Here is a 22,030-nt window from a genome sequence, read left to right on the forward strand (position 1 = left end):
AATTAACCTTGATGGTTGTACAAGTTATCAGCTTCTCAAGATTCAGGAGGCATTTTCTGAGATCTTGGTCTAGCTTCTTTCAGGCCTTCCTTCCAGCTAACAAGACCAATTTGATTCCTTCAGCTAGTGACCTTGAGGAAGTTTGTTATTTTCAAAGTTGTATCCCTGCTTTTGAAATTTATTTTAAAGTGCTTCCTCAATGTTCATCATTGAATAGAATTGCAGATGAGGTGATATGTTCTTTTGATACATATTCCAGTGGCCTTTTAGTTGTCAAGAATAGCTTCTGAGTTTTCTTAGAGAATGGAAGATTGTTTTATTTTCTCTCTCTCTTTTATGATAAGGTATTTGGACTTTCTCTCACTTGCAGATATATGTGACTTTCTTATCACCAGTAGAGATGGATGATTAGTAGAATTTTGATAATTGATTATTCTCACATGAGACTTGGACAGCTGAAATAATTGAGAATAGTAATAATTGGAAACACTAATTTCAATTAGTTGATTATTTTTCACGAATCATGCCACTAATCAATTAAGTTTAACAATCTTGAAATAATCAAAAATCATAATGACAATATTTTGATTACTTAGATAGTCAGAATAATCAAAAACTAATAATTGGAAATACTAATCTCAATTAAAATAGTTGACAATTTTTGTGATGATTAATTGTAATTTTTATTAACAATTTATTTTGTGTGAAATTAATTCATGTAATCTATGCTCATAGGTAATCTGTTATATTGATTAATCAAGTTTTTAGCTGTTGACTGGAGAATGACTTCAGAGCTCAGTTTCAATTCCAGTTCTAATTTCTAGTTTGTACTTTTTAACCAGAGCTGGGATATTAAATCATAAGCATATTCATTACATTGAGACTGTTGTCTTTGGGCTTCCGTTTACTTTTTTGCTTTACTCGTTTTCATTTTCCTTCTGTTGTCAAAATGTCAGTTAGTATTTTTTATTGGTGTTAGAGTGCTTTCATTAATTTGTTCATAAATGAAACATTTATTTTTTTAATCAGTTCAGTTATTTAACTGTTATTATAGTAATTGTAATGTGAAAATAATGAGCTTGTAATTAATTGTAGTGATTCAAAACCAAATCAACTGTATTAAGCTTTAAGATTTATCTTTGTCGTTTATATATTATCATTTACAGTTAACATTAAAACACTTGTTCACATTTCTTATTAGAAAATGTTAAAAATAGTATAATGGGAATGTGTTAATCAATTGATATATCTTAAAGAAGATTATTTTCTTGTACAGGAAATGGGTATTTATTATGTCAGGCCACACACAAGTAGTGTCATTCAGGTAGCCCAGTTTCTAATGCAATGGCTGGCAGTTCTCTTTTCAAGGTCCCTGTTTTTAACTCTGTACCTGCCATTGATTTTATGCATTCTTCTTTGAGGTCATCCAAGATTTCCTACCATCTGGTGGTCTTTGAATTGCTTCATGCCTCAATAACTCCATCCAAAATCATGTGGCTCACAAGTTATTCTGCTGCATTTTTCAAGATTACAGGATGATGAAGATGGGTACTGGTTTGTTTATTCCTTGTTTTAGTCAGATCTTGGGTTCTCCTACTTGGACCCATCCTAAATCTATGCCTTTTTGCTTCTTCACTAGGGCTTTGAAGGCATTTTTTTATATAGCTTAATTATCTAGGTTTATGACTTACCATTATGAAATGGATGAGTTATGGTTTATTACCATTTCTTTTTTTTATGGTATCTCTCTCACTCTGCTTAAAGTTTCTTAAGTGACTGAGCTGATCAGGCTTGACTGTTATTGTTCTGATCCGTTTGGAGATCCTCATTCTCACCCTCATTCCATTCATAGGATTTTTTCCTACTTCTTCAGTAATTTTTTTTTCCTGTTTGCTTTCCAGATTCTTTTCTAATTTGTTTATCTTTGGCATATTAAGCAGCATTTAATTTCCCAAGTGACATCTGTAACCCTAGAATATTGAATCAAATCTAGTTTCTTTGTGCTCAAGGTATAGCAAGTTTCAGGAAGTTAGTTCTAAAGTGTAACTTGTTAATTAAAATTCACTTTTTTTGCTTCAAAAATGATTTATATATGTGCCATCATGCCAAATAGTGATTATTATTGATAATTATAATTGATATTATAAGTCATTGTAAAAATATATAGTGCTTTTATAAAAAAATTTAAATGTAGTCAGTGTGCAAGTTTCTTTATTAACATCAAAGAAATAGCTTTGCGTGAAATTTGAAACCAAAGTCAAACCAATCATACCATAAGGATAGGCAACTCGTACATGAGTGATACCATATGTAACTTGTAAAGAAAGGAACTTTGTTAATATGAACTTACTGAAAAAGGAAGACATCATAAACTGGAAATTTTTTTTATCTATTATTCATTCTTACAGGTACTTTAAAATTTAATATTTCACAGGTTGTAAAAGTAAGATAAAGTGAATGGTTATCAAGCCAATGCAGATCATTGATTGCAGCCTGATGTAATCAATTGCCACAAGCTCCAAATGATAGTTGATAACCAAAATTATCAAGCATACTGAAACCTTGAGTGCAGACTACTTCTATAAATAGGGAAAACATTCAGTTAAACACATTGTAAATCCAAAAGAAATGGATAATACTGTTGCAAACAACTCTCTGCAAATGAAAAAAAACTTTAATTAGTGATTAAATGCTTCAAATAATGCTTTAAATATAGTTTGTCAATATCTTTGTTCCCATTAGTGAAAATTATGCCATGGTGGTGGGTTTATATTAATAAAAACTGTATTGCAGTACCATTATAGGACACAAATAAAAGTTTGATATCCATTGATATTTCCTTTACTTTTATCAGTAAAAAATTATATCTGAATTAAAACCTTAATGATTGAACTAAGCCTTTAGCTTACAAAATTCAACATCAGTAGCAAAGGCTATAGCAGTGATTGTTGTATTTAATGTTTTTTTAAAGAAATAATAATTTTAGCATTTAACCAATAAATAAAACATTTTACTGGTATATTTATATATAAGCTATAAATAACACATTTTACTAGTGTATATATATCTATCTATATATATATATATATATATATATATATATAAGTTAAATAACAAAATAGAAATTTAGAATATAATCACAAGTAATGCCTAGTGATTTATGCAGTGAATTTTAAAATACAATATTGGTTATAAAGGAAAACAAACTAAATATATAAATTTACACATATTCTTGTTTGATTTTAATTTGCAGCTCATTTCAAGATAATTTTGCTAGAGAAACTTTGAGTCTTCAGATGGGCTTCCATTTTTTCTTTGTAAAATGCAGTTGTTCATGACAAGGTAGGCATATTTACTTACAAAAGAGAAAGAAAAGGTTCTGTTATATATCAAAAATAGTACTAAAGGTTTTATAATACACACTTGACCTATTTGTCTCCTTTACAAACCCATTTCTAGAAAACATTTAACAGCACAGTAAACAAATTTATCTTAATATGTATTTTGATACTTTATAAATTTGTTTTATAAAAATGAATATTTTAATTCTTGATCTATTAAGCCAAAATATAAGAAAAATTCACTAGAAATTATAACTTTTCAGAAACATTTTTTACAAATTTTACTGTTTTGTTTTTTATTTTACAAATGATTTTACACAATTTGAAAATGTTTTCTTATTTCATATTATCCATTCAACATTGTTTATTTAATATCTTTAAGTGATTTATTTCTATATGACAAATATTTGGAGATTGAAATTTCAAAATTATTAAAAACATTAGGAATAAACGAACTTTGTTGAGCATGAGTTATAAAAATACAACTATGTAATGTTGATAGTTGTAAAATACAACTATGCTCATTTAATCATAAATGTTTAGAAAACAAATACTTTAACAAAATGCAGTTTTATTACTATACTGGTTCTAGAATACATCAGAAAGTGGTGAGTGGTTAAGTAACAGTGTTGTAGTCAAGGCTTGTCATTATAATTATATTTTAATATTTATGTCAAAAAATAGTTAATGGAGTCTATGCATTTTTCTTCAGAAAAAAAAATTTATTCAAACCATGTGAAATATAAACCCAAAGAGCTATTATAATTATATAACAAGATTCCAATCCACAGCAGTGCTCTCCTCCAGAGCAAAAGAAGCTGCCACAAGTGTCATTGATAATATTGTTATTTATTATTGACACTAGACATGCAGCATAGCTGAAAACAGCAGATCTGGAATATTTCATCACTTTACTGTGAATAATAAATATGCCAATTAGAAGAAAGGAAATATTGCTTTGTTAATTAATGGAAGCAACTTAATTCTATAAACCCCACACTGATTGTAAGTGTATTTATTATACCAATTATTGAACATTTTAAAGTTTGTCTTCTTTTCATTAAAAGTTTAAAATATATATTGTTTTATTTGCAAACATTTTACATTATTTGAAACTTAATTGAGAACCTTTTAAAGCTCAGCAGCTTCAAGACAAATAGTAATGTAGAGGTTGTTGCAGCTTTAAAAATTCAGTTTTTAAATTAAAAAATTATACGTTGGATTTTAACAGTAAAAAAAACTTCATGCTTATGGTAATTGATAATTGTAAGTGTCCTAGATATGTAGAACAGGACTAAGCAGAAGATAAACACTTGCCAAAAGGGGTTTATTCTAACTTTCATACAGTGAATGATTATCATTTAGCAGTTCTATGGAAATAGTTTTCTGTAGTTAATACCTTATTTTTTAGTTTATATCAAATTTTTGAAAATGTTGATAGCTGTTAAGTTTTTGATAATTTTGTTTAATAAAATATTGCAAAATGTAATCTCTACATAAATAACAGAATCATTATTAATTTAATCACTGTAAATAAGACATGAATATACAATACTTGCTCTGTGTAAGAAAACTAATTTTTATCAATTAAAATTAATACATTTAACTGTTTATAGCTGATTATGAGGCATTCACTGTGACGTTGGAACCTGGTGATTAATGCGCTCGACTCGCAAACTGAGGGTCGTGAGTTCGAAACCCCCCGGTCACACCGAATGTGCTATTGCTCGCTCTTTCAGCTGTGGGGGCATTATAATGTGATGGTCAGAATTACTATTCGTTGGTAAAAGAGTAGCCCAAGAGCTGCCTTCCCTCTAGTGACTAGTCTTTCACTGCTAAAGTAGGGACGGCTAACGCTGATAATTCTCGTGTAGCCTTGCTGCGAAATTCAAAATAAAGTGACGTCATCAATATGTACGTAGAAAACAAGTGTAAAAGTTAACAGTGTGTGTGTTTGCAATTTTATATGGATGTTTATCGTTTCATAGGTGTGAATGATAATTTTACGGACATTTATCTTGCAAACAACTAAAGTCCAAATTACACCTGCAAACAAATTGAACACGAGAAAACGCGTTAAAACCCCAAGGTTCGGAGAGCGAGTCTTCCATATGTTTTCGAGAATTTCAGACTGTCGGTGAATACTAAATATAGAACTTGCTACTTTTAGATCTTCTACTTATGTAGTCGTTCAGGGAAAGACAATGGTTTGAAGATGATGGATTGAAAAACTCGAACGTAAGTGTCGGAAGTATTTATCAGATTATTGTATCGAACATCTGCTGGCTGGCTGGCTTGTTTGAAACTATGGAAGAAACGCATTCAGTCAGATTTTGTATTTACGGTAACTTTGTTGTGGTGCCCTCTATTATTACGTACTATTCGTGATATAATTGTATATATATTATATATTTCTTGCTGTCGAGAGTAACGCATGTCTTATTTAATTAGAGAGATAAACGGAAATAATTTAGAAACACGTGCTCGGCAAAGGATTTCTCTGAAGGATATTCATACAATATTTTACTGCTTTAGTTTTCAAGTAGAAGAAATATGTTTTATTTGTCATCTGCGAACATATAAATACTTTTTAATAGGTTCGGTGGTTTTACTTCTCTTCATTCTCAAGATAATCGCACTCAAAAAAGTGATATTTTGCATTAACGAAAGTTTCAAGCTTATAAATTCTTACCAAAAAAAAAAGCAGGGTTTTGTTTATATGAAATAAACGTTGACATTTCAGCGATATGACGATCGATGCTTTGCCATATTAACCTTGTTTCTAATGTGATCCCAAACCAAGGCGTTTGTTTATTTATTGTTGCGCACAAAGCATCACGATGGGCTATCTGTGCTATGGCCATTGCTGGTATGGAAACACGATTTTGAACGTAATAAGCCCTCAGACCTGTCGCTGACACCCCCCCCCCCCTATTTGCGGCCCTGGCTAAGTGGCCATATTAAAGGCCCTAAGGTTCGATGCGCAGCCCGGACTAAAGTAGTCAAGCACAAAAAACGCAAGTAATGTGTTTATTTTTAGTAGTAATGGTAACATTCTGTTGTTCTTACTCTCTATTAAGTTTGGAATATGTATAAGCAAAAGGTTTTTAAACAGAAGATTGGTTCACTGATTTTCCTTTTTTCCTCCAGTTTAAGAATGCACATGTGGTAATTGTTTTAGTCGATACATGCGAGTACTTTTGTTTTTCCTCGAGGACTCGGGCTGCAATTTAAACCGGGAAAGATAAATGGGAATGTGTGCTTCTTTCGTCAACCACGTTTGAAACTTTGATCGCGTGGTCACAAAATCTCATTATGTTAAGGTTCAAAATACCTAAAGTACAATCAGTCTCTTAACGACAGTGAAATCTTGAAATTCACAACGTTGTTGAACTTCTAAGAGCTCACTGTCACGATACCTGAATCTCTAAGTGATAGGTATCTGTTTGTGAAATATATCATCGTACTTAACGTGACGCTGTTCCCCCCATTCCCTCCCTGTGTTCCACTGATAAGCACAGTTAGCACTTTGTTGATGTTTTCCACTCCTGTACATCTGGTATATCTTGATATCTACTTTTAGCTGTTCTGCAAACTAGAGTTTCGAAACTTGTCAAAGTCGAACTGGGAGGGGTGAAACGTTCGATACGCGAAAGTATGATTGACCGCTCGAGCGTGAAAATTCGTAAGCCCAGTTAAACATTGCATGAAAGACGTTTCCGATAGAATCTGTTGAAGTCTTCACGAGTCTATCGAAACCTTGTTCCACTCCCAAGGGCTCTAGACAGATTGTCCAGTCAATCTTTTTATTGAGAATTAATTTGTAAATGAGTTTTGAAGCATATCATAAGTGTAACTGTGCAACAACCCCCCTTGGAGATATAACATAAAATGGACTTTTTAAATACGTTTTTTTTATGTATTAACTTGCTTGTGGATCCATAAGTTTCTTAGTTGCAAGGTCCCTAATAACAATATAGCAACTAATTATTGCCTGGGTCAACCCATTATCTAATTTAGAAGATCAGTGGTTTCACCCAATTTTGTTGCAATAGGTACCAATATTGGACTGTACTAGTATTAGAACAAGACGATAATATGAGAGTTAAAAAGAACCTATAATCGACCTCTTTCTAAACTCGAAACATTATAAACAAAGATTATCTAATTGCGTATAACTCTTATTTTATATCATTTTCTGATATTTTTGTTTACATTTATAGGACTAGAGGGCGCTAGTAAGATATATTGAAGGGTGTTACTACCAATGCTTTAGTCATAGTCGCATCTTAAAACTTTCGTATTTATAGTATTTACTATAAGGAAGAATATTTTTAGGACTAGAGGGCGCTAGTAAGATATATTGAAGGGTGTTACTACCAATGCTTTAGTTCATAGTGGCATCTTAAAACTTTCGTATTTACAGTAAGGAAGAATATTTATAGGACTAGAGGGCGCTAGTAAGATATATTGAAGGGTGTTACTACCAATGCTTTAGTTCATAGTCGCATCTTAAAACTTTCGTATTTATAGTATTTACAGTAAGGAAGAATATTTTTAAAACAAGTACAACGTCTCGATCAAAATCGCACCAGTAATCGAAACGTCGTACTTGTTTTAAGTATATTCTTCCTTACTGTAAAAGTTGTAACTGGTAATAAAAAATGCTTATAATGAAGACGAAACTGTTATTTCGTATTTATTGTTTAATCTTTTATTCTTAACTTGCTACTACATTATTTTTGCAAAGTTTATTTTATTATTATTATTTACATAATTTTTTTTGTTTATATGTCGTACAAGGAAAAGCTGCCAATAAAAACCTGTCGTTTATTTCTGTTAAGATGATGAAAATATAGAAAAAGATGTCGGGTTTGATTTTTCATGTTCCAAAGAGAAAAGAAACAATAACTTCACTTGCTTCGTGTGTTCTACAAGTTGTTATCTCTTAAATATATAGGTGGTGCCCAATGTCCTGGAAGAATGCGCTAATCAATTTTTATATCACGGATCCAAAAACAATTTTACTTCAAATTCTAATAGTCCCAAAAAGTACCATTGTATCGATACAGTAAAAATAAGTTTTAATGTTTTGCAAGTTGTTAAAAGGTCGAATTTGAAGCTCGGATGTAGTGATTTATTTGGAGTAAATCACCTTGAATTGTGTTTATACGTAACTCGTGCAAGGGAAAGGGGTGATACCCTAATGTGATGTTAACTTCAGCCGAGAAAACTGTTAAAATATGTGAAGTGTTGATAGGGTATAATTATTGGTCCATTTTTTAATAATCATTGAAAACTGTTAAAATCTGTAAAGTGCTGGTAGGATATAATTATTGGTCCATTTTTAATAATCTTTGAAAACTGTTAAAATCTGTAAAGTGCTGGTAGGGTATAATTATTGGTCCATTTTTAATAATCTTTGAAAACTGTTAAAATCTATGAAGTGCTGGTAGGGTATAATTATTGGTCCATTTTTAATAATCTTTGAAAACTGTTAAAATCTATGAAGTGCTGGTAGGGTATAATTATTGGTCCATTTTTAATAATCTTTGAAAACTGTTAAAATCTGTAAAGTGCTGGTAGGGTATAATTATTGGTCCATTTTTAATAATCTTTGAATTTCTGTTGATTAATTCAAGGGGTATTTGAAGTTTGTAAATACAGAAAGTTCTACGTTGTCAGACCTGTATTTTAAGATCAGTTTTACGAAGAAGTCCGTACCTGTTATATAGCGAGATGTTTTTAAAATATTGTGCATAAAACACGTATTTATCGTTTCTGGTCAAGAAGAGATCGGGCGTGGCTCAGTGGTTATTATACCCGAACAACCAACTCGAGGGTTTGTGGTTCGCGTACAGTTGCTACAAGAATGCGATCCGCACTTTGTAGCCGTGGCTACGCTACAGGATTGGTGGTAAAATCCCACTATTTGATCAGACATGAGTAGCCCAAGAGTTGGCGGTGAGTACTATTGACTTGCTGGTTTGTATCTAGTTTATTTGTTCAAAATTAGGGACGATTGTATGCAGATAACTGGTGCAGCTTTGCGCGAAATTCTGAACAAACAGACCGTTCAAGAATAATTGTTTCTCGCCTAACGTTTCACATTGATATCAGCCTACTTATTAACTGATAAAGTGAACGTTATAATTACAGACTCATTTGCTTAGTGTACAGAAGTGCGAAGCTGGCATCAGTTAAACAGTCGCCAAGATACGGTTTTCGTGCGCTGTTGATGGCAAAGTTGTAGCGTGCAAAAAAACTAAAATCTACCGTTTCCAGACAGTCTCATCGTGTATCAACATCTACATTTATCAACGGTTACAGTAGGAAAGCGGCGATAGTGACATTCTGTCAGTATTAATAAGTAGTAAATTTTATGGTTTATATAGGGTCTTGTACCTTTGAAGAGCTGAATTACTGTAACATTCCTATGTGCACGCAGAGGCGTCGGAACCACCCCCACTTTTACATATTTGACTTGTATAGCAAGTGTGGATTATATTATTGTAAAATCTGCGTGTCTAGCCAAGCACGCCGACTTTACGACTCCTTCCTACACCTCTAGCACGTTCATATATATATACGTGGTATCATTCGTCATTATTATGTTAAAAGTGAAGGTAGTGAACACTTTATGCATTACAATGTATCGGTTTCAACAACCGAGTTAACGACGTAACGTAGCTGCTAACATGGGTTCAAAGATAATACTATAAAGAGGTGGTTATAATGATTGACTACAATTTGTTATTGTATACATTAAGTCGTGTTGTTTGACTGAGTATTTACGTACTGTAGGAAAGTATTTGAACCAAATGCTTTTATGAACATGTTATACAAGTGGATACCGCAATCGTAATGATTCCCACCTGGATTTAAACAAGATATAGTTATATGTAAAGTTGATTTAATTTCAAAAGTTTGTCAATAGATGGCGGGCTTTGTATAGTTATCACGTAAAATCTCGCATAAAATTATTATATTAACTTTCTATATTTATAAAATGCCTTAAAACTATTTGGTATAAAACAAGGATTAAGAATTCATTTGTGCTTATTCTTTTAAATGTGGTTGAAGTCATAGTTCCACTGTTTGACGAGACTTATAGTATAATTTTCATTATTTTTGTTTTATAATCGGAAATAGAGTTGTGTGAGATAAATGCAAAGTTAATTTAATCATATGGTATAATGCACTAACATGTATTTGGATCCAAAACGTGATATTTGATATCTAACGAATTATAATTGATGCTCATGTTTTTTTTTTCGCGTTGCAGGTTTATTGTTATTTTTTGTTATCAGTTAATCTCTGGTTTCCAGCGTCGTTGGGCGAATTGAATGTTATTACAACTAGTCATGCTAATAAAACGTTTTTCAATCACACTGAATCCAATTTGCGCACTGTCGTTTACTCTCGCTCTCAGGTAAGTTTCGTTTGACATTTTAATGTTTTTCGATCGTTATATGTGTGTGTTGTGATGAACCACATCGACGGATCCAAGTTTGCGTTTAGCATTGACGGTACCCATCTGGAGGTTGTGCGAAATCAATATTAAGTATTCGCCATGGAAACAAGCCCGTACGAACAAGATCACGAACGTAACTCTCGTGCTGATCGTTTCAATCGGACGCTGCCGATAAGCCTCCGCACTAGTATTTTTACAGGTTTTTAAATTAAAGAACTAAGAAGATTATAAGACTTTTCTTTCTTAACGTTTTCCCGAGTCTTCCTTTGTGCGATAGGCAGAAAATGAATAAAACATTGTTATAACGGTTTTTGCATTCTATACGTATTCTGCCCGATTAATATCGCATTTCGCGAGTAATTGAGTGAGTTTCGACTTGAATTTTGTGGGAATCGGATAGTTTGTGTGGGAGCAGTATAAGTTCTTCAAAAACCAATATAAATAGTAAATATGAGAAGGAGGTTATTTTTTTTTGATAAAATATATTTAACATAGAGTTTAAAAAAAAGTCCGAATATTGATTTATTCAAAACGTAGACTAGTTTATAGTTTTTAAAGAAGAAAACAACACATATCAATACTGCAGCGAAAATTTAGAAAACAAACTAACTAACAAAAACCTGGAACATATGTTACATATATGTTTATATACGTCGTCCAAATGGTCGTGAACTTGTGTGTACAAGATAATCAGTACATGAATTTTCTTGTCAAACTTACAGAACCATGAAAGAACAGGTAGCGTTCAGCTTGCTACCACAGTACACTTACTTATTCAAGCAGATAACTGAATTGCAGTTATTTATATCTTTCTGTCAAGAGAAATTATTGGTTAAAACTTTAAAAAAGGAAACAAAACAAATCTCTAAAAGCTGTTGTCTTGCTGACTTTTAAATACTTGGTTTAATGTCCAGTTGCTGGAAAGCGCGTGGAAACGTATAGATTAGGGTGAAATCAGATGTTTCCCTCATGCAAGGTTTTTTTCTCACAGCAAATAAAACAAAGTTCTTGGAATTGGTTTTTTTTATCACAGACCCCCTCACACTCCCGAGTCTTAGAATATTGTCATGTAGTTGTTTCAATCAAAATGCAAGTAATGTTTGGGACTTTTGTTTTTCTATGCCGAGACATAATATTCCCAACTGTCCCATGGGGCTAAAACTGTGTGATCCTTCCACCAATTTAATTGAAGCCCGAGGTCACGAGCTTATAATCATCATCTACTAGACGAGTGGTAAGAAGATGACAGAAGTGGGACTCCTGTGTGGGTTAATTGACAAATAACAGTTTCGAATCGAAAACATTAATGTAAAACGGAAAAGATAAAACTTGACGATTTGAAATGTTTAATTTTCCAAACTGTAAAAATATATATATCTTTTTTTTGCTTATATTGTTGAACTGTTTGAACGTCGAATCCTTTAAAGTACGTTATTATTATTATTATTTTTGAGTAGAAGAAATTATTTATTTACTTTAATTTGTATGCAATGCAAATAGAAATGTTAGAATACAGTTCATGGCGTCGCCCATCGTGAGGTTAAAATAAGAATCGTTTCTTCGCAGTACGGGCCCGGTGTGGTCTGTTTTTTAGGACGCTCGACTCGCAATCTGCGGGTTGCGGATTGAAACCCCATCCCCGATACGTGCTTCCCCTTTCAATCGTGGGGGACGATATAAAGTCACGGTCAATCCCACTATTCGATATGAGTAGTCATAGAGTTGATGATGTTGAATGGGACGGTTTGTTGGTTTGCGAGAAATTCAACAAACAAAAGTACGTGCTAGACCCTGATGTAGGCTGTTCCAAAGCATACAAGAATTTCTAACGTTTGTAGACCATCAGAGGACACAGTAATAACATTATTAGTGATCTTAATTCTACAACTGCATCTGTTTCAGATTGGAAAGTGGAATTTTTCGATGACAACCGTTATTGCTAAAGAAAAGTACTTTTCTACCTTATCTTTTAACGAAACAGTTATTAAAACATATTTTCAAAATTTTAGGATTATAATTTTCTTAATCTAGGTTTATCAATCTCATAATTCAAATAATTTTTGTAATATTTTACTGGACTATCTGTCACTAGACGGCGCCGGAAAGCCAGAACAGTAATTAGTTATCCTATTTCGAAGACTAAAACTTGGTAAACTGTGTCATACCAAAAGATGACATTCAAGCGCCTTAATTCTCTGCTGCACTGCCCCCCCCCCAAATGTGGCAGCGGTAATTTTCCCGACTTTCAATGCTAAAATCCGGAGTTCGATTCCCGGTGATGGGTACATAAAATATCCCAACGTAGCTTTGACCCAAAACAAACAAACTTGCTATACTAGAAGTAATAATAAAAATAATGATAATTTAATAAGTAAGCGAGCCATAGCATGCAGTGGTTCTTTGGAATGCTTATTTGTGTAAGAGCATCATTTTATGTTCATCGCATGATCAATTTGTTTTTTTCGTTGCTCATCAGAACTAAAATTTCTGTGTTGTTAAACTTCTCGACTCTGTTCTGTTTAGATTTTTTTTAAAAAAGGTTGACTTTTAGAAGACTACGATGCACTTAACTAGTGACAAACTCATATTCGTAACTAATTGATGTAGAATAACATTAATGTGCGGGGGGTGTATTGGTACTTATACGCTTATACACGAGCGTGATTACAAGTAAGAAAACCAAACAAAAGAGCAACACTGAACAGGTAAATTGAAGTAGCGTTAGAACTACAAACATTTGTCCAAGAGAATATGCATCATTCTATGTATTGTAGTTTGTCCACCTTACGTCTCTATAGGTTAATTGCAGTAAAACATGTAATAAGTTACAAGTATAAAAGATAATATACATACGAATACGTTTTGAGGGACTTATTTCACGTTTTTTTTTAACTCTATTGTATCGCTATTGAGGTCCCAATATTTCCCGTGGCCTGAGCATGCCCATATGGTTTGCATGTCGGTTTGGAGAACTTAGAGTCTCAGGTTTAAGACGTGTTGCAACCAAATATTTCAGTCGCGGGTGTGTTATAAAAGTGACAGTCTATCCCTCTATTCGGTTAAGGGCATCCACTTCAGGCGGTGGGTGTGCTGGCTGCGTACCGACTGATTGCCTTCCTTTTCTATGGTCAGCAGTTCAAAATTAGGTACGGCCATGCAGTGCTGCCTCAACCACAATTGTCCATAACGTGATTGTTTAAGCCCATTGCATACATCAAACAAATATCATCGTTTTCATAAAATAAATCAATACGTACTTCATGAAAACTATTATGCATTTATTGTTCGCTATTGAATCTCAGCGAAAGATCCCCATTAAGCGAATTAAAACTATTTTGGAATTATATGAAAGTCAGGTGTATTGACTCGGTCACCGACCAATTTTAACTGACATGTCACTAGACTAGAGGAATTGGGTTTACAGGACTTACAAATTCTGCCCTCGTAAACACTATTTTAACAGCCCACGAATATATACTCAGTGTTCTAGGTTGTTGGCCATGTGTGTGTTTTAACCAGGTTTAATATTGTATGGTGGGAACTACAGTATTGTAAGATCGAGGACTATGGACATTTGTAGCGTTAATGTACTGATCAGTTATTGGAACATCGACATGAACATTATTTCAAATCACTCTGCGTGTGTTCTAATCTTCCAGCATGGTTGAATATAGATCTATGCGAGAACAAATCTAATAATTAAAGTATTATTATACTTACGATAAAAAGGTAAGACATAGGAAACGTAGTATGATAATACTTTAATAGGTTTCCTATGTCTTACCTTTTTATTGTAAGTATAATAATACTTTAATAGGTTTCCTATGTCTTACCTTTTTATCGTAAGTATAATAATACTTTAATAGGTTTCCTATGTCTTACCTTTTTATCGTAAGTATAATAATACTTTAATACGATAAAAAGGTAAGACATATGAAACCTATCAAAGTATTATTATACCTACGATAAAAAAGTAAGACATATGAAACCTGTAAAGAATTGCAAGTTCATTAAAAAGATATATAAATACTCATTCTATAATACCCAAGATCATCACGTTTAAGAACCTTTTGATGAAATTTACAATCTTCTTTGTTGAGTTAACATTCGTGCGTGATTTCTCTGATTATGTAAAATTCGATTAAAACCCATAAAGTGATACACGTTCTAACAAAGGCATCACTGGGCACCAGATTGCCTTCATTGGATTGGTGAGTTTCTAACTTGTCAGAAGCATTATCGGTAAACATTCGTTATGATTCTTGTTCAGCGATTGTATTATAATCTCTACACACTTTTTAAAATGCCACTGTATTGTCAGCTTTTCTTTGTTCTCGTTGACACTGTAGTTTTTTGTTTCAGATTGTTAGTGCTTTTGGCGTTGTGTACACGGATATCTTTAACATTTATTACAGTCTGTGAAACAGGAACTTAACACTTTATGAATGTATGTTTTCATGAATGAATAGTTGGTTATCAGATATTATAATAAAACAGTCTTTGTTGCTAAGTGTGTATTTTTGTTTTTGTATCGAAATGATGCATCTAGTTTTACAAGAAGAGCTGAAATAGGTAACTCCCACTACGAGGAACAACAAAAAACAAACAAACAAACGTGAAACCGCACAAGGTCTGCACGTGGTGTTAACGGTTTACCATACGGTATCTCAATTATAGTTAGAGTTGATTCATTTTGACACTTGTGGACTTCCATGTTGCTTATGTATACGAGGTGGGAATAAATGGTTTCACTCTCTCTCCCTCCTTCTTTGTTTGGTTGCTACAGCAGCGCCTCCGTTGCCATGGAGACGTGACGCATCTTCGCTCCATGCTCTTGTATATGTGTGTGCTTGCTGCATTCTGTACTTGTACCGGCCTGTCATCAGAATAACATGGAAGTGTCAGACCAGGACACACAATCTCATGACTCGTAGTCGTGAAAATTAAACTAGAATGAACGGAGATTTCTAAAGTCTTCAGGCTCTAGCTTGTTTAAACCTTTATCGAAACTCAGTTGAGTCCAAAAAATCTTAGGTAAGTTTCAACACGTTAAGTCTGTACACTGACTAACCCCGTTATGTTTTCATAGGCCCTTTGTGTCAATCATAAATTTACACAGGATAGCATGAGGGTTACTAGTTTTGGATAAGCGATTTATGCGACCGTAAAGTGTATAAAATTTGTAGTCAGTTGTATTTTAAAACTTGTTTGTGCTTTGTTTAAGTTTGTACAAAATATAATGTTTATAAAGCAAAATTTTTTTTCATACAAAAACTCCGTGTTAAGATGATTGGAATGTAGGAATCAGCTGACCCGTGATAATTTGTAAAGTACCTACTTATAAAAACATATTGTATATTATTGTACGTTTAACGTATACGTTTGTTTCTATTCCTTAGCATTATATTGAGCGCAGGAAAATGTATAGCTGAATGTAAATATATGGTTATTATTATCTGATGTGAGTTACTTATCGTATGACGGGACTTGGGTACACATGCCCTGTATTTGTTATTGGACAGTCTTTTTTTATTATTGTTGATACACACATATATAATATTGTAACGCATTGTATCTGATGCCGGTTTGAAAAATAACGCCAATTTGTTTGTTACCTTGACCCGAATATAACTCATAATGCCATCAAATTCCTGTTTCGAACATGAATAATGATAATGGCGCCAGTTGATTTGAGCATATTTACTTAGACGTTTAGAGTCGGGCGGTTTGGTTAAAATGAACCTTGAATAAAGTTAGTTTTCTTTTCTCTCCCTTATGTTGTGATTATAACACCATACATGTTTATGTATAATGCAAGCTTCCAGAAGTAAGTCAGGGAACTATCCGTGAATGTGTTCGCGAGTTTTAAAACTTCGAAAAGAAATTCAACAGTATTCTTCGCGATTACCACTTACGTCGTCACTTAGAGTTGTACAATAAGCCAGCGCAAGTAGTCTCTTTGTGCAGGAAACCGGACCTCACGTGCCTATCAGGCGGGAGGGCGAGGCTTAACTACGAGTGCCCGGAACCTCAAACAGTACATAGGCAAGCAGACACTAGTTTGTCAGAGCGTCAACACGAGCCTGTATTACATGCATAGATGTTAAACAGGATAGATGTCATTAATTTAGTGTCGTGTAAACGTGACTGACTGGTTAATAATCAGTCATACTACACTGCTCCTAGTTTCTATCGTACGTTGACTATCCAATTTGGCTAGTCCCATAAAGTTGAGATAACTGCAGAACTTCGCAAGGCTGATTTGACTTTATGACTGAAACATCTGAAAGTAAATGTACACCAGTATATGTCGAATAGGCAAATTGTGCCACCACCCAGTTTGAACTTGGAATCACAAGAGAGAAAATACAATATAAATACAGTATTAGGGAACAGTACAATCACTGTCCCTCTCTTAGTTATAAGAGTCCCTTGGTTGATGCGTCCTTAACTTTGTCCCGTGCTTTAAAAATAAGAATTGATAGTAATTTAACCAAACGTTTACATAATCCTAAAAGTTAAAGGACCTGGATCTGATGTTGTGAATGGTCTCGGGATATATGCAAGTTATATAAGTAATGAGGCTTACTTGATTTTTAAAGTCCTTATAGGTATACGTGTGTGATCATTACAGAATTTCACAGCGTGACAAGAAAGATATTAATGCCAGCTTTTTTTTCATTCAAGGGTGGTGGTATACTTTTTTTGAGCCCGGTGCTAATTATTAAATAATACAATGATAGTTTTTCTCAATTTCAAAACTATAATAAGTAGATAAGATAATCTCATCCAAATTAATATTTTCGTTTTCTAATTCGTCTTAATTTTTTTTACGGGAAACAACATTTTCTATGAGAGTTACTAAACTTCTGGTTTTATGGCCAATATTAGTTTCAACGCCCCTGCCACCGTACCTTAAACTGATAAAAACCGTCCCAGGGGGGTAACGAACTCTTCTTGACCTGACTTCCTTACTATGGATCCTATTTGATAGCGCTTTTAATAGCGTAATTATTACCATGATGTAGTTTTTATTTCAGAAGTCAGTATTGGGAAAAAATATTTTTCTTCTGATGTAAAAGAACAATACCACGTGTTTACCAGGTGTTTGTATGATAGATTTTAACAAAAAAGGAAATATATCATACTATAGTATAGAAAATAAATTAACTTAAATTAGTAAACATTATATATATATATATATATATAATCCTTAATTGGTAAAGAAAAACATATTCGTAAGTTCGTGCAGTTATTCACTGTTTGTGTGTGTTTACCATGGCGCCTTTATCGTTATGTGTCATTCTGCTGCCAGACCTTATTTCCGTAAATCTGTTCAGAGTCTAATTTAAAGATTTCCTGTAATTGATCGATGACATTTTAATAGTCTTGATTATACTGCGTGATAAATTTCAAATTTTAAGGGGTTTGTTAACATTTCTTGTTAGAATGGTGAAAACATTACCGGTATTTTATATATTGTTTTCGTATGTCGCTTTAGTATCTAAAGGCATTGAGCCCTTTACGTTCAATACGCACATGCGCAGAGTAAGGAAGAATTTTCAAATTTAAAATACGACAAGAGAACAAACACACAGGGTTGATATATAGCAGCTTTTTCTTTAATCGCGGAGCACCCCATGGAAGTCCTAGTAGGTCAAACTCAAAATCAAAACAAAAGCGAAACTATTGTCCAATTATTCTCGTATAAATATAATTAGCAAAGTTTTGGTAGATGATCAAATAAAACATTCTAACTAACTAATTCAAATATTTTTATGCATCCCTTGGTGACATCCCAATGAACTAAGGTTATATTTATTGGCCATTTTCGTTTGTAATCTTGTATATAGTTTCGATAAATTATTAAAGAGGACGTCGTAATTGAAGCATTTATTGTTTTTACCGCTTTTTATGCTCTTAAAGATCAAGAAATAAACAGTGAAAACTTATAGTTACGGTAAGACTACAGAAATATGCTACCAGAGTTGAGTCTTCTACAGGCTTTAGCCCAATGATAGCCTAATTCCACTTAATACAGTAGCTTAGAGCCTTAGATTAGCCTAGCTGATGAACTAATGCTGGCCCTTTTTGTGATCTAAGGCGCCTAGCTAATGAACCAATGCTGGCCTTTTTTGTGATCTAAGGTGTCTAGCTAATGAACCAATGCTGGCCCTTTTTGTGATCTAAGGTGCCTAGCTAATGAACCAATGCTGGCCCTTTTTTGTGATCTAAGGTGCCTAGCTAATGAACCAATGCTGGCCCTTTTTGTGATCTAAGGTGCCTAGCTAATGAACCAATGCTGGCCCTTTTTGTAATCTAAGGTGTCTAGCTGATGAACCAATGCTGGCCCTTTTTGTGATCTAAGGCGCCTAGCTAATAAATCAATGCTGGTCCTTTTTGTGATCTAAGGCGCCTAGCTAATGAACCAATGCTGGCCCTTTTTGTGATCTAAGGTGCCTAGCTGATGAACCGATGCTGGCCCTTTTTTGACCCTAAATCATGCTCAGTATATTAGTTTGTATTGGCAATGTAGGTGTTTGATAAATTTTGATGATCCCCGAAGGATAAGGATGATATGTTAGATATGAATTTTGTGCATGACAACGCCATCTGATGGATTTTAAACATATCAATGGTAGTTTAGACAGGACTTGTTTCGACAAGACAGTTAAGATATTTATATTTTATAAGTTTCGCGCAAAGCCAGGGCTATCTGCGAATAACCTTCTCTGATTTTAAACTGATAGAACAGAAGGAGAGAAGCTAGCCAACAGCACTCAATGCAAACTCGTTCTTGTCTGACCAAATAGTGATTTGGCCATCACTCGTATAACGCAATCACGGCCAGACAGTGCGGAGTGCATTCTTGGGGTAACGAGATACGAATCGTCGGATTCGCAGTTCGTGCATAACAAAACACCGGGCCACTCCCGAAGCAAATAAAATATATAAGCATTTAATAATTTTTGGATTATCTACTAATAGCAGAGCGCTTTAAAGAAAAAGATTAGGTAACTTCAGTGGAAATACTGTACCTAATCACGTTACACCTTTCTGAGGAAAATGTAATATATATAATAGTAAACAGATGTACTAAGTTGAATCATTTCGTTTCGTTACCTATTTGTTCACATATTTTGTGTTCGAAAAATCTGCTCTGCCATTTGTATCTTTACGATAAATTTCCTCAAGAGCAGGAAAGGAACTCGTCTTAAGTTACCAAAAGTGTAATGACGGAAAACAAGATCGAGGGATTATCATAAATTTTTTTTTTTTGGGGGGGGGGGGCTATCTTATGGGTCAACAGTTTCATTACTAAATAATACAAAATTCTTGATGTTAACTATGGTTTTGATGAAGTTGGTTGCCCCATTATTGTTTTCATAATTGGAAAACTAGTCAAAAGAGAGCTATAATATTTGGTTGATGAGAAAGACTAACATAATTCTCACCAGAGGTCGTTAATTGCGACATTCTCAAAGACAACGTGTTCATAATGTTCATTGTGCCAATCGCTCATGTCTAGTTACTGGTTTCATTCGTCGGAGAACGTGATACGTATCTTATGATACTGTCCGACTTCCAACAGTTGTACTTCACTTAGCGTTGAAGTCGTATGATATCTTTGAATTCTGTCAGGGTAGTGGACACATCACAGTAAATCAAAGACTTGATATAGTCAACAAGGGTGAGTACTTGAGAACATGCTGGTTACGTGTGTGGAAAAATGTCTGCTGACTATGCTATCCTTGAAATCACGTCCCAGGAATGTTTTTGACAGTCCGTGCAACGTGGGATGGAGTCTCACCTTGCATGAAGACTTTCATTCAAAACTCATCTTCTTTGAAGTGTAGGAGTGATAACGTTTTACATGTTACATCAGTAGTCCGTCCTCTTTGTTCAATCTTTTTTATAAGTTTTCTGTAACCCTCATTGGTGCATGGTCCTCCCCGTTCTTGCATTACCTTATGTTCAACCATCGTTATTACCATAGTTGTATTAATGCTTTATTGAAACAATTCTAGTGCTCGAAGATAAGCTCCTAGGGGTAGGGAGTCACTTCTACTGACGGAATAATTTTTGCCATTTTTTTATACTCTTTTTATACGGTTACCGGTTGGCAAAAAGCATTATCGCGCCCGCTGGTGAGAATTATTTTTGACAGTGTAATCGCCTCTTCTGTCATCTCGTTACTTCTTCTACCAAATATTAGAGCTCTCTGCTCATGAGGTATCGAATTATGAACGATAGAATAGGCCAGCTAACTTAATAGTACCCTCTATACTAAACTTTGCAATAATAGTCAAATTAATATTTGTTTTATAATTTGTATAATGAAATCTGTAAAGAAATATTGATTTTATGAGAAGCTTCCTACTTGCCACCTCAGTTTTCTCAATTACTTGGATCATACAGTTTTTTTCAACTTTAAAAAGACCGGGACCCTACCGTTAAGCCTTGGCATTAATTTTTGATCAGACAAATTATATTAAATTTAATTGTAATTATACTTAGAATTCATTAATTTAGTTTATTCAAGACGACATTATAAATATATATTGTCTAAATATCTTTCATTATATCACGCAAGGAAAGCGGGAGCCAGAAATGTTTCTTTTAATGATAAGTTATTGACCAAATGTTTATGCGAGTAATCTACCAGATTGCTTAGTGTTTACTGTTTGACAAAGTCACGCACAAAAGCTGAAACTGCTAATTGTTATAGTTCGTGCGTATGCGGATCTTTTACTAGCTGGGCAAGTGGATTGTATTATAAGAACATGATGTGTTATCCTAAAGGCAATAGCGAATGTCCATGGTTCCCATTCCGTTACACACAGAAACGCGTTCCGCGCTTTGAGACCTTATATGCGATACAAGAGTGACGTTAAATCTCACTATTTGATTAGAGTAGCTCAAGAGTTAGTATGGATGTTGTTGACTATTTGTCTTCCCTCTAGTCTGTGAGTTTATAATTAGGGACGACTAGCGCAGATAGTCCTAAATTCAGTACATTCAGTATGGTTTAGTTTATGAATTTCGCGCAAAGCTACGCGAGGGCTGTCTGCGCTAGCCATCCCTAATTTAGCAGTTACAAACTAGAGGGAAGGCAGCTAGTCATCACTACCAATCGAGAACTCTGGAACTACTCTTTTACCAACGAATAGTGGGATTGACCGTCACAATATAACACCCCCACGGCTGAAAGGGC

At 33.8% G+C, this 22,030-nt stretch overlaps 1 protein-coding gene across 1 annotated transcript in view; it reads left to right on the forward strand.

The window, feature by feature from the left end:
* The window catches only part of LOC106465778 (forkhead box protein N3-like), a 70,193-nt gene that overhangs the window by 1,400 nt on the left and 46,763 nt on the right, over nt 1–22,030 (forward strand). Inside the window, exon 2 of the mRNA XM_022393715.1 lies at nt 3,254–3,342. The gene's annotated coding sequence lies outside the window, so the exon portion shown is untranslated. The remainder of the gene's footprint in view (nt 1–3,253; nt 3,343–22,030) is intronic.

This window comes from Limulus polyphemus, unplaced genomic scaffold, assembly GCF_000517525.1.
Source record: "Limulus polyphemus unplaced genomic scaffold, Limulus_polyphemus-2.1.2 Scaffold2049, whole genome shotgun sequence".
Classification (NCBI taxonomy): Eukaryota; Metazoa; Arthropoda; class Merostomata; order Xiphosura; family Limulidae; genus Limulus; species Limulus polyphemus.